This window comes from Aptenodytes patagonicus, chromosome W (assembly GCF_965638725.1).
Source record: "Aptenodytes patagonicus chromosome W, bAptPat1.pri.cur, whole genome shotgun sequence".
Lineage (NCBI taxonomy): Eukaryota > Metazoa > Chordata > Aves > Sphenisciformes > Spheniscidae > Aptenodytes > Aptenodytes patagonicus.
In genome coordinates, this window is record NC_134981.1 from 33,089,691 (window position 1) to 33,104,094 (window position 14,404).

Consider the following 14,404-nt stretch of genomic DNA (forward strand, 5'->3'; position numbering starts at 1 on the left):
AAGACATAAACAGGATGCTACGGAAGAGCATACATAACACGGATAGCAAGGAGGCACAGCATGCAGACAATTTGTAGACAAATCTCACAAAGGTCTCTTGGCTTTGTTCTGACAGATCCTAAGCTGTTTGAGAGAGAAAGATTAATAGTTTTATACAGAAAAAACAGAACAATATGTCAGCTGGTTCATTAACTAGTCAATGAGACACTACAACCATCAGCAATGCAAAAGCTGAAGAGGATATCAGAAATGCCATACAAACTCAAGTCCTGATTATACTTTAAGTGATGGACCATATTACTCTTTTTGCTGGCATCATTAAATTTTCAAACTGATTAGAGATCAGGTTGCTGTGACTTTTAAGGTAATAATTTGTACCTTACACATTTTTGTTTTGCATCAGTTTTCCAGATTTCCTTCTTTGACAAGAAGGGAAATAATTTCTCTGTGATACAAGATCAGTTCCAGTTGCATTTTAGGATGTGCAACAGTGAGAATATGGTGCAGCAAGAGGACATTATCTAAAACTAAAGGGACTAAGAAAGAGGGGGAAAAACAGTCATAATTTCAGTAAAACCTGCATGCAGCAGCAAAGGCTGCTTATCCTGCCCCTTGCCATTCAGCACATCATGCAAGGGCTTCACCAGCAGGCATGCACACATGCATGATTTTGTATCACTGAGTCCCTGAAATAGTCTGTTTTGCAAGCTCTGTTATCTGTAGTTGGATGAGGAATATGTGTTTATCAGGCAGAACAGGACCCCAAGAAGAAAATAGCCTAAAATGCAACTGTTCCCACTTCTTGGGCATGTCTGCTCTCTTAGGAGTCTCTTCACTTCTTTTATACCACCAGAATATCCTGTGCTCTTCCCTTTCTATCAGAAGACCTATGATATTTTTTCCATTTCCCTTGTAGCTGGCTGCCACTTTCTTTAGCCTCTTCAAAAGGAGCATTGTAAGAGGTCCATGTAAGAAAATTTTCATCTCTGTACAAAGAATGTGCAAGTCTTGGAAATGGTCCCCTTGTTCATTGACACAAATCCTAGGACAGCCAGATACCCAACCATACTCCACTCAGTAGTGCAATAGATAACCACGGGCAGACAGTCTGGTACACAGCACGTGGAAGAACAGAGAGTTAAAAGCAGTAAGGAAGGGGATGCGTGTCCTACAGGTTCTGGAGACAAGGGAGATAGGTGTGCTGGTTTTGGCTCGGTGTCGTGGTTTAACCTCAGTTGGCAACTGAGCACCACACAGCTGCTCACTCACTCCCCCCCCCACCCCCAGTGGGGCGCTTGGAAGAGCACAAGTGAGGAAAAACTCGTGGGTTGAGATAAAAACAGTTTAATAATTGAAATAAAATGATAATAATAATGTAAAAATAATAATAATAATAAAAATAATACACAAAACAAGTGATACACAGTGCAATTGCTCACCACCCGCCAACCGATGCCCAGCCAGTCCCCGAGCAGCGGCCCCCCCGGCCAGCTTTCCCCAGTTTATGTACTGAGCATGACGTCACATGGTATGGAATGTCCCTTTGGCCAGTTTGGCTGTGCCCCCGTCCCAGCTTCTTCTGCACCTGCAGCCTTCTCAGTCAGTAGATCATGGGAAGCTGAAAAGTCCTTGACTAGTGTAAGCATTACCTAGCAACAACTAAAACATCGGTGCGTTATCATCAACTTTGTTCTCATCCTAAATCCAAAACACAGCACTGTACCAGCTACTAGGAAGGGAATTAACTCTATCCCTGCCGAAATCAGGACAATATCCACCCCTTATTCTATACCGGCTATGTCATGCTCAAGTCTTATATTTTCCAGTACATTTTCATTAATCACCACCCCTTTTCCTGGGATTCTTTTTTTATATATGTATATACACACAGATATCATTCCCTTAGTCTATGGGCCATCCCTCTAAAGTGTTCGGTGAGTTCGTTTAGTCCATGACTTTGGGCTCCATCTGTCATAATAATCTTTCAGGGCAGGAAAAATGGAGATGGTATGTGGTGTTGGATTGTTTCATGTTGAAGTCAGTTCTGGTACCATCATCACTGTGCTTTGCTCGGTTTCATCAAAGTTCATTCTTCGTTAGTCTGGGTGATTCTTACTGTAATAACATTAGTATGGCATATAATATTATGTAGCACTTAACATCACATAATTCAGATCATTGGCTATTCTCACCCAAAATCAAATCCCCTTGAGGTGCACATCGGACTTCCCCATCCTTCCGCATTATCCACGAAGTGCACCCAGATCCTTGAGCAAAAGCAATCCCACGGATGGGTTTGCCTTTGCCCGAGGCAGGAATAACCCAGACTGTCTTCCCCAGCATAGTTTTTACGTGCACTACAGGGACTTTATTCCCATCTACAGTACGTAAAAGTTCTGACTGGGCAGGGCCAGCTCGATTGGCAGATCCCCGAGTGTTGACTAACCAGGTGGCCTTTGCTAAATGTGTATCCCAATGTTTGAATGTCCTGCCACCCATTGCTCTCAGCGTAGTCTTTAACAGTCCATTGTATCGTTCAATTTTCCCGGAGGCTGGTGCATGATAGGGGATGTGATATATCCACTCAATGCCATGCTCTTTGGCCCAGGTGTCTATGAGGTTGTTTCGGAAATGAGTCCCACTGTCTGACTCAATTCCTTCTGGGGTGCCATGTCACCATAGGACTTGCTTTTCAAGGCCCAGGATAGTGTTCCGGGCAGTGGCATGGGGCACGGGATATGTTTCCAGCCATCCGGTGGTTGCCTCCACCATTGTCAGCACGTGGCGCTTGCCTTGGCGGGTTTGTGGGAGTGTGATATAATCGATCTGCCAGGCCTCCCCATATTGATATTTCAACCATCGTCCTCCATACCAAAAAGGCTTTAACCGCTTGGCTTGCTTGATTGCAGCACATGTTTCGCATTCATGGATAACCTGCGCAATAGTGTCCATGGTCAAGTCCACCCCTCGATCACGAGCCCATCTGTATGTTGCATCTCTTCCTTGGTGACCTGAGGTGTCATGGGCCCACCGAGCTAGAAATAACTCACCCTTCTGTTGCCAGTCCAGATCCACCTGAGCCACTTCAATCTTAGCAGCCTGATCCACCTGCTGGTTGTTTTGATGTCCTTCAGTGGCCCGACTCTTAGGTATGTGAGCATCTACGTGACGGACTTTTACAACCAGGTTCTCCACCCGGGCAGCAATATCTTGCCACAATGCGGCAGCCCAGATGGGTTTGCCTCTGCGCTGCCAGTTGCTCCGCTTCCATTGCTGCAACCACCCCCACAGGGCATTTGCCACCATCCATGAGTCAGTAGAGAGATAGAGCACTGGCCACTTTTCTCGGTCAGCAATGTCTAAAGCCAGCTGGATGGCCTTTACTTCTGCAAATTGGCTCGATTCACCTTCTCCTTCAGCAGTTTCTACAACTAGTCGCATAGGACTCCATACAGCAGCTTTCCACCTCCGATGCTTTCCCACAAGACGACAGGACCCATCAGTGAACAGGGCATATTGCTTCTCATTTTCTGGCAGTTCATTATACATTGGGGCCTCCTCAGCACGCATCACCTCCTCCTCTGGCAATATTCCAAAATCTTTGCCCTCTGGCCAATCCATGATCACTTCCCGGATTCCTGGGCGACTGGGGTTTCCTATTTGAGCCCATTGTGTGATCAGTGCGACCCACTTACTGCACGTAGCATCAGTTGCATGATGTGGACAGGGGACCCTCCCTTTGAACATCCAGCCCAGCACCGGCAGTCAGGGTGCCAGGAGGAGCTGTGCTTCAGTGCCGATCACTTCCGAAGCAGCTCGAACCCCTTCATAGGCTGCCAAGATCTCTTTTTCAATTGGAGTATAGCGGGCCTCGGATCCTCTGTATCCCCGACTCCAAAACCCTAGGGGTCGACCTCGAGTCTCCCCAGGTGCTTTCTGCCAGAGGCTCCAGGTAGGGCCGTTCTCCCCGGCTGCGGTGTAGAGCGCATTTTTTACATCTTGTCCTGCCCGGACTGGCCCAAGGGCTACTGCATGAACTAGCCCCTCTTTAATTTGTTCAAAAGCTTGTCGTTGCTCAGGGCCCCATTTGAAATCGTTCTTCTTCTGGGTCACTTGATAGAGAGGGCTTACGATCAGACTGTAATTTGGAATATGCATTCTCCAAAAACCCACGACACCCAAGAAAGCTTGTGTTTCCTTTTTGCTAGTTGGTGGAGACATAGCTGTTATTTTGTTGATCACATCCATTGGGATCTGATGACGTCCATCTTGCCATTTTATTCCTAAAAATTGGATCTCCTGTGCAGGTCCCTTGACCTTACTTTGTTTTATGGCAAAACCGGCCTTCAGCAGGATTTGGACTATTTCCTTCCCTTTCTCAAAAACTTCTCCTGCTGTGTTGCCCCACACGATGATGTCATCAATGTATTGCAGGTGTTCCGGAGCCTCACCCTGCTCCAGTGCAGTCTGGGTCAGTCCATGGTAACTGGTGGGGCTGTGTTTCCACCCCTGGGGCAGTCGGTTCCAGGTGTACTGGACGCCCCTCCAAGTGAAAGCAAACTGTGGCCTGCACTCTGCTGCCAAAGGGATTGAGAAAAATGCATTAGCAATATCAACTGTGGCATACCACTTGGCTGCCTTTGACTCCAATTCGTATTGAAGTTCTAGCATGTCCGGCACGGCAGCACTCAGCAGTGGCGTGACTTCATTTAGGCCATGATAGTCTACTGTCAGTCTCCACTCTCCATTAGACTTCCGCACTGGCCATATGGGACTGTTAAAGGGTGAGAGAGTCTTGCTGATCACTCCTTGGCTCTCCAGTCGACGAATCAGCTCATGGATGGGAATCAGGGAGTCTCGGTTGGTGCGATATTGCCGCTGGTCCACCGTGGTGGTAGCGATTGGCACCTGTTGGTCTTCGACCTTCAGCAACCCCACAACAGAGGGGTCCTCCGAGAGACCAGGCAGGGTGGACAGCTGTTTAATTTCTTCCATCTCCAAGGCAGCTATACCAAAAGCCCACCGGTACCCTTTTGGGTCCTTGAAATACCCTCTCCTGAGGTAGTCTATGCCAAGGATGCACGGAGCATCTGGGCCAGTCACAATGGGGGGCTTCTGCCACCCATTCCCAGTTAGACTCACTTCAGCCTCCAATACAGTTTAGCTGTTGGGATCCCCCCGTCACCCCAGAAATACAGATGGGTTCTGCCCCTATATAGCTTGATGGCATTAGGGTACACTGTGCACCGGTGTCCACTAGAGCCTTATACTCCTGTGGGTCTGATGTGCCAGGCCACCGAATCCACACAGTCCAGTAAACCCGGTTGTCCCTTTCCTCCCCCTGGCTGGAGGCAGGGCCCCTCTAATCCTCATCACAGTACTTGTTTCTCAGTTCTTGTACATACGAGTCAGAAGTTTCTTCATTAACATCAAGAGTAAGATCATCCCTTCTACCCTGTCTGGGGAACTGCCCGCTGGAAACTGGAGCAGCAATTTTCCTGGAAGAACCTCTTTCTGTGATTGTTTTCCCTTGCAATTCACGTACCCGTGCCCCTAGGGCTGCAGTAGGTTTCCCATCCCACTTCCTCATGTCCTCTCCGTGGTCACGCAGGTAAAACCATAGGGTGCCCCGTGGTGTGTACCCTTTATATTCTCTCTCTTGAGCAAAAGAATGCTGACTCCTAATACCCGACATACTGGTCCGTACAGGTGAGGAGTAGGACCTATCCTCTCTGAGTTGCTGGATCTCCCGGGACAGTTTCTCCACAGCCGAGACGAGGGAGGAAGAGAGACTTTCCTCGTATTGCCGGAGTTGACTAGCCAATTCATCCACTGTTTGTTCCTCTCCATCTTTCCAGGTCATCACTGCCAATGAATTGGCGTATGATGATGGTGCGCTCCTTATAAACTTCCGCCACATGGGTCGTGTGCACTTGACTTCGTCTGGATCTTTGGATAGTTGTTCATTGTTCAGGTCATCATAAATCACCTCCAGCACAGCTAATTCTCTCAGAAACTGGATACCCTTCTCCATGGTGGTCCACTTGCTTGGGCGACATATGACATCTTCCTTGAAGGGATACCTTTCCTTCACGCTTGACAAGAGTCGCCTCCAAAGGCTGAGGACTTGTGTCCCTTTTCCAATCCCTTTGCCAATGCCCCCTTCCCTGGAAAGGGATCCCAGCTGCTTGGCTTCCCTACCCTCTAATTCCAGGCTACTGGCCCCATTATCCCAGCATCGGAGCAGCCAGGTGACAATATGCTCACCTGGACGGCGGCTGAAATCTTTTCGTATATCTCGCAGCTCACTCAGGGATAGAGATCGGGTGGTCACCGCCTCATTTATGAGTTCTTCCTCTTCTTCCTCCCCAATCAGCGTCCGGCTCTCCTCCTCCTGTTCTCGTGATGGCCCTTCTCCAGGGTAGTCTGCCTCGTACACTTCTTCCTCCAGCCCCCTTTTAGAAGAAGTTTCTTCCTCCCTTACTAAACGAGCCGACTTCCGCTTCCAAGATTTCTTCTTGTGTACAGGGGCGACTGATACAGGCACAGGTTGGCTCTTTGGTTCAGCCACAGTGCCTGTCGCCAGGGTCTGAGTTGCTGCAGGGCCTGTCGCTGGGTCTGAGTAGCTGCAGAGCATGTCGCTGGGGTCGGAGTGGCCACAGAGCGTGTCACCGGGGTTTGAATGGCCAGAGTGCATGACATTTTACCGTCAGAGCCAGAGACCTTCTCTTCCCTGTGAGGGTACTGAATGGTGTTGAACAGGGCTCGGTAGGCATGGGCCAGGCCCCAGCACGTTGCAATGAGCTGCATCTCTCTGGAGTTGCCAGGGTGACAGCATACTTTGTCCAAATATTCTAGTAACTTTTCAGGATTCTGCACTTGCTCAGGGGTGACGTTCCAAAACACTGGGGGTGCCCATTGGCCTAGGTACTTGCCCATCTTGTCCCACACACCCTGCCACTCATAACTACCCAGCCTTGGGGCAGATCTCTGGATGATATTCTTAAATTGCTTACCAACTTTAGACAAAACCGAAACAATATTCCCAAGAAGTATTAATAGAAGTATCTTAACTGCCCAAGGATGTTCAAAATACTGAAAAATTACTGTAATGAAGGAGGAAACATCATAGAAGAAGGTAGTGACACTGCCATTCTGTATTTCCTCCGTAAAAAAACTCTCAGAAAAGTTACTGCAATTGCTAGTTGTCTCCACGAAATGGTATCTATCTGTGGTACAGTAACGGCTTCATTGCGAAATTTACATAACACACTAACGTCAAGGTCAATGTTCTAAAAACAAACCTCACACGTGAGACATTACTAATCACTGCAGACCACAGCAAACTGCAAAAACCAACACCAATCTTTAACATGTACAGCAGGAAAAAGAGCACGATGCAGATTATACAAATCAATATCGAGAACAGAGAAACCAACATTGTGACCCACAACTACTAACAGATATAAGTTCCTTAATACGCTCCGGTTAATCTGTTATTATCTCAAACCCGTCGTGCCCCACGTTGGGCACCAAAAACGACTGTCGTGGTCTAACCTCAGTCGGCAACTGAGCACCACACAGCTGTTCGCTCACTCCCCACACCCCCGGTGATATGGGGGAGAGAATTGGAAGAGCACAAGTGAGAAAAACTTGTGGGTTGAGATAAAAACAGTTTAATAATTGAAATAAAATGATAATAATAATGTAATAATAATAATAATAATAATACACAAAGCAAGTGATGCACAGTGCAATTGCTCACCACCCGCCAACCGATGCCCAGCCAGTCCCCGAGCAGTGGTCCCCCAGCCAGCTTTCCCCAATTTATGTACTGAGCATGACATCACATGGTATGGAATGTCCCTTTGGCCAGTTTGGCTGTGCCCCCTCCCAGCTTCTTGTGCACCTCCAGCCTTCTCAGTCAGTAGAGCATGGAAAACTAAAAAGTCCTTGGCTAGTGTAAGCATTATCTAGCAACAACTAAAACATCGGTGCCTTATCATCAACTTTGTTCTCATCCTAAATCCAAAATACAGCATTGTACCAGCTACTAGGAAGGAAATTAACTCTATCCCTGCCGAAACCAAGACACTGGGATGTCCCCTGGAGGGACTGCAGCCATGGGTAAGGCCATGTTGGAGCAGGTATATCTCTGAAGACATTGTGGCCCATGGAGAAGGCCACGCTGGAACAGGTGCACCTCAAAGCCACTGTGGCTGTGGATAAGCCTATGCCGCAGCAGGTATACCCCTGGAGAGACCGTGGCTCATAGATAAGGCTCCACTCGGAGCAGATACTCCCCTAAGAGACTGCAGTCTGTGGATAAGTCCAAGCCGGAGCAGGGGCAAGGGGAGGAGTTCATTGCAACGTTAAACTCTACGGTCTGGCCCAAAGGGACCAAGGGTGGAGATTGTAATGGAAATACCTTTAAATTGTTGCAACCCATGATTTGAGTTGCATGTTAGAGGAAGTACTATAGCAGGAACCACCTGAACCAATGGAGGACAAGCCTTACAAGAAGCAGGGCAAGTGCAGCAGCGACCCAACCTGAGCTGGCTTTGGTGCCCAATAACTCCACGCAACACACCACCTCTCCTGTCCTGAGTGACCACCATAAGAGATGGAGCCCAAAGTCATGGACTAAATGAACTCAATGGACATTTTGCGGACATTTCTGGACATTTTATGGGCATTTTACAGGGGTGGTCCATAGACTAAGGGAATGATATCTGTGTATTATATCAAAGGATGGGAAGGGGTGGAGTGGGTAATGAGAATGTACTGGATAGTGTGAGACCTGAGCATGACGTAAATGGTATGGAATAAGGGGTGGAGAACGTGCTGGTTTTGGCTGGGATAGAGTTATTTTCTTCATATAAGCTAGTATGGGACTATGTTTTGGATTTGTGCTGGAAACAGTGTTGATAACACAGGGATGTTTTAGTTATTGCTGAGCAGTGCTTACACAGAGTCAAGGCCTTTTCTGCTTCTCACACCACCCCACCAGTGAGAAGGCTGGGGGTGCACAAGAAGTTGGGAGGGGGCACAGCCGGGACAGCTGACCCCAACTGGCCAAAGGGATATTCCATACCATGTGACATCATGCTCAGCATATAATGCTGGGGGAAGAAGAAGGAAGGGGGGACGTTCAGAGTGATGGTGTTTGTCTTCCCAAGTAACCGTTACGCGTGATGGAGCCCTGCTTTCCTGGAGATGGCTGAACACCTGCCTGCCGATGGGAAGTAGTGAATGAATTCCTTGTTTTGCTTTGCCTGCGTGTGCGGTTTTTGCTTTACCTATTAAACTGTCTTTATCTCATCCCACGAATTTTCTCACTTTTACTCTTCTGATTCTCTCCCCCATCCCCCCCCCGGGGGGGAGTGCGTGAGAGGCTGTGTGGTGCTTAGTTGCCGGCTGGGGTTAAACCACGACAATTGGAGAGTCAAGTTAGTAATGTGAAGGACTGGAAGAGACAGCCACACTAGGTGATGAGAATGACCAAGACTACAGGTCATGAATATTCATTATCCCCCATGGCCCAGCTGCTCTTGTGAATTTAGGCTGGAAACACTTCATAATCACATCTATATAGGCTGCATTTACACATGGGACTGGAGGGAAAGGGTAAGCGTGGGCATGCAAGCACAGAGGTTATATAAAGCTAGCTGAGAAATAGTGAGTGTTTACCAAGAGTAGGATTAACGTACATGTAATATAATTTAACACTTGGGTCTTATATCCATCTCACCTCACTCTTGTTCTTTAGGAGATTTGGAGCCTTTCTGTGATATTGTGTGTTGGGGGTTTTTTTGGTGACCAAGCTAGTTTTATTAACAAAAGTATATGAAGTTAAATACCACTTTAATAAAAAAAGAAAGTATTGCAGAAAACCAAAGAGAGGAGCTGGCCACATAATAGTGGGGGATTTGGGTGGTTGGAGCTTTTTTTTTTAGGAATTATTTAAGCAAACAAAACTTCATAGCAGACAAATGCTAAAACAAATATTTCAATCTGCGGTAGCACTTCTACCAATAACATCATAACAGTTAGAATTGATCAGACTAAAGGTCCATTTAATGAAGGATATTGTGCTCTGATAGGGGCCAACAATGAATGTCTGGAGAAGACTGTAAAATAGTTAAAGCATATAGCAACAGTCTTCCATGGTATTTTCTCCTACAGTTTTCAGCTCAGGGATTTCCTTAAGCACAGGTGGTATCTTTGCATCAAAACAATCTACATTCCCTATACAGTCACTGGAGTTCCAATGCCATCATCAGCTGTAGATGCACATTAGTTCTATGGTGCTAAGGCATAGGCAGTCACATGTTCAGTCCAGCCATGCTCTTTACAACATCAGTCACATGGATCTATTTAGACATACTGTAGCATTTGTGAATAAGGAGATTTTTTTTTTTTAATATTTCATTTGACCTTGACAGTTTGTTCTTCAGAATACCAGCAAGGCTCAGAGTTAAGTGATTATTTTTCAGTATATATAATGTCTAATTGATTTTAAAAAGCAATATTTAGACCTAAACTGCTGCTTATGCATCCTGAGCAAGCAGAATGAGTCTATGAAAAAAAGAGGGTATTGTCTTGAAAGAATGAAGAGGTTCTTGACTGAGAAAACAGTTAATATAAGATTATGTTTTATTTCTGCCACATAAATTAAACATCATTTGTTTTTAGGTGCCTGTAGAAAGCAATGCTGTCAACATCACTGTTTCAAATTTAAATGCTATGTCTTCATACATTGGTCAACTCAGATGCATAGCCAAGAATGGTCTCCACTGTGTGTTTGGAGTAAAGAGATTTTGGTCCCTCACAGTAAGTGAAATATAATTTTGAAGGCTAGGACCTTCATTCAGGATAACACTTGTACTAGTCTATTATACTGAAAAATGTTCAAGTCCAGATGGCTTCAACAAATATCGAAGGGGCAGAGGGAAGGAGTGCACTCAATAATTAATATGTTAAAGGAAGAGGGGAAAAAAAAATCTTGGGCTCTGCTGCCATACTTGTTTAAGCCAATCTGAAACAAAAAATAGTTTAAAGATGTTAGAGGCTAGCCATAGCTCCTCTGCTTTTGTCAACATTCAGTGATCCAAACTGTGTAGAGGTTACTCAACAGGCACAAGATAGCTGACTTCAGCTCTAAACATCCAACCAGGCAGTGTGTATTGCTTTCATGGCTGCAAATAACATGGGATCTCCTGCAGGACTGCACAAGATAGGGCAGTGCTAGCCTTTTCCAGTCTCCTTTTGCTAAGCTAAGAAAGCTAAATTCTACTAGGTCCTTCTTGTGTGATAGACCTCATATTTCACATATCCTATGAATCATTTCTCCTACACAGAAACCTTTTCCAGTTTCAAAGCCTGGTGAGAGAACCATAACACTATTCCCCCAGCAGCTTTACCAGAGCTTCAAATAATGGCACCAATTCTTCCCTCCCTATCCTGTGAAAGACTTCTGTTTCCATTTTAAGAGCTTCCAGCTTTAGCAGAAATTCCTCTCAACACATATGTCTCAGCCTTTTAAGTTACTGAATTTTATCCTATGTTACTCCAAAAGTATCCAATTATTCATTAAGGTAACCCAATCTCCTAGCTTTGTGGTGTCTTCACACTATTAATTTTATGCCAAGAAATAACAGACAAGCTTGATATCAGAAGTAATCTTTTCAGAATTCACAGACCTTCGTGCATTGAGTTCAGTTTCTATCTAGATTGCAGTAATTTCCATTTCTGTGCACTCATTTCCTGATCTCTCATGAAGATTAGTACAGTAAAATAACAAGTGAACCATCACCACTTAAAAATTTGGATCAATAGATATATAACATGTTCCAAAGTTGTAGTATAATTACTAGCATTTATCCTCAAAGAGATCAGATGCCTAACAGAGCCTAGTAGATGAAGATTCCCAGAGGCATATATTGCAATTAAACACCTCTTATTAACTTTCAAGTTCCTAATAATGAGGGGTATGTTGCAGTGAAATGTAGAGAACGTTACAGCTGCTTCACTGCTGTTATTACTAATTGGATACACATAACTAAGATCCCAATTAAGCAAAACAATCCTGTGCTTAAATCTTCTCAATCTAAGCATGCACTTAATTTTAAGGAAATGCTTTGCTTCATTGATTCCTAATAACCTAGTTAAAAGTATGATTTTATCCTCATCATTAAAGGTGACATTGTTTATATAATTTAATTCCTCTTGATTATCTGCACGGGATGTAATAACATTTATAGAATAATAATTTTTTTCCTCTTACTAGGTAACACAAAGTGAGAACATCCTTGGATATTATGTTAATGTTGAAAGAATACCCAACAGTTGCAGAGATTCACCCAATCGCATCATTCTAAAGGACAGAAGAGTACTTCTAAATCTCTCCATGGCTTATTATAGAGTTAATATTTTTGCCTATAACAAAGCAGGAGAATCTCCACAAACCATCTACATTGTCCCATATTTCTCTGCAACAGGTACTTACTTTATCATTCATTCATTCGAGGGGTGGAGAAGTTTTATGAGCAATCTCTAGGCTACCTTTTGACGGTCTTTGGGATAAGGATAAGCATTCTCTTGAATATTCATTAGGCTTATATTTTTGCATAGTGAGAGTCAGTATTGTTTCTTAAGAAAAGATTTTGATAGAAATTAGCTAAGACTAAGCAATTTAACATTCCTTGTAGCACTTCTTGTTTTCTCAAGCTAGAGAAATAACTGTGCTAGATTTACCTATCAAAAAGGCTTATGGAGTGTACTCAAAAGTAAGTAGATGCCAGCAGTTTAAACAAAGTTCTCAGAATTACGTGTAAATCTAAGATTTTTTGAGCTTAGTAACTATTAAGAGACCTGCTACTGTCCTTTATTTCAGTATTACCCCTACTGGCATGTGGGAGGAGGAATAGATAGGATATACACATCATATTCCAATGAAGATGTAAGCTTTTCTGATGCCTAAATACACAGGTTTTTCATTTAAACAATACAACTATTTAACAACAATTTTTTTATAATATAAGATAGTTTCATTTGTTATAATCTTGAGATATAGTTATTGCAATATTAGAAAAAACTCTCTCTTCCAAGGTAAGATTTTTTTAAATTAAGCTATAGCATGCACAAGTAAACAAATGTGCAAGTACCCTTGTTGATCTCAAGACAACTGCAATTAATTGGTTTTCCAGTATTTTCTAACACACACCCCTCATTCTGTTCTCTTTTGCCCTGCAAAGACTTAACAATTTGTTTTTGCTCCTTTAACTGCTTTAGCTCTCTTCTGATGAAATATATAGTATCACCTCAAGCCATCTTTTGACTGACAGCTGCTTGTTTACTGAACCTCTCACCCTCTCAGTTCTTCATGGCTCTTTCCAGACACCTGTTTTAGATTTGGTTTTACTTCTATGCAGGTTCTCTGTATCTATGATGAATTACTGGGAAGATACTTGCATTAAATGCATTCCCAAGATAAATTCCTTCTCAGCATGCACAATTCTTCCTTGGCTAGTACAGCCATTTTCTTTAATGCCACTTTATTATATTGGTTTTCAGATAGGAGATGAAATGGAGAATTTTGTCTGTCTGCCGCAAGATCCATTTCTTATCCCAAAACGACAGGTTGTTCTTCTCCCCCCTTAGTTTCAGTTAGAATGTCTTTCCTAGTTTGATAATCTGTCTTAAAAAAAGTCAAAATGTTTAAAATTCTTGCAGAAAATGCAAAGTATATGAAATATTAAATTATATAGCTATAATCCATAATTAGCCCCTTCTCCTCCCCCAGGTAAGCGCTATCTCACAGTTGCTCTATGTATAGCAGTTAATAGCAGTTCACAGGAGGTTATTTAGCAATGTTAGGCTTCCTCCTCTTCCTGAAGCTTGGAACAGCCATTTCCCCTTTTCCAATTATAAGAAATTAAAGGTCATGAACAGCAATTAACACTGGAGCTCCCAGAGACCATTGCAAAGTACTAGATGCTAAATTTCCTTTATTGACATACTAGTGTAAACCTTACTATATACCGGTCACCTGCAACGATAACTACTTAATGAATAATCTTAGAAAAAGAGCAGAAGAGAGAAAGCAAGCAAGAGAGGAAAAGACTGCTTTCCTGTTTATTGATCTCTAATGGTATATTTGTTCACAGACTTGCCTGGTCAAATCCATGTTAAACATCAGGGAACTAATGCAGTTGTCACCTGGACTCCAGAATACAGTCCAAAATGTTTTGTGGTTGACTGGGGCACTGGTAAAGAGGATATACACATGAAAATAGTAACTATTGCTACTGGAAATTTTATGCTAGGTAACAGCAACAAACACATCTACTGACGGAGGCACCATTTCATTTACTGGTTATTTTTTGTTGGGGAGGGAAGGATT

General features: G+C 44.0%; 1 pseudogene; it reads left to right on the top strand.

Moving 5' to 3' along the window:
- LOC143172236 (interleukin-31 receptor subunit alpha-like) overlaps positions 1-14,404 on the top strand; it is a 49,994-nt pseudogene that overhangs the window by 11,790 nt on the left and 23,800 nt on the right.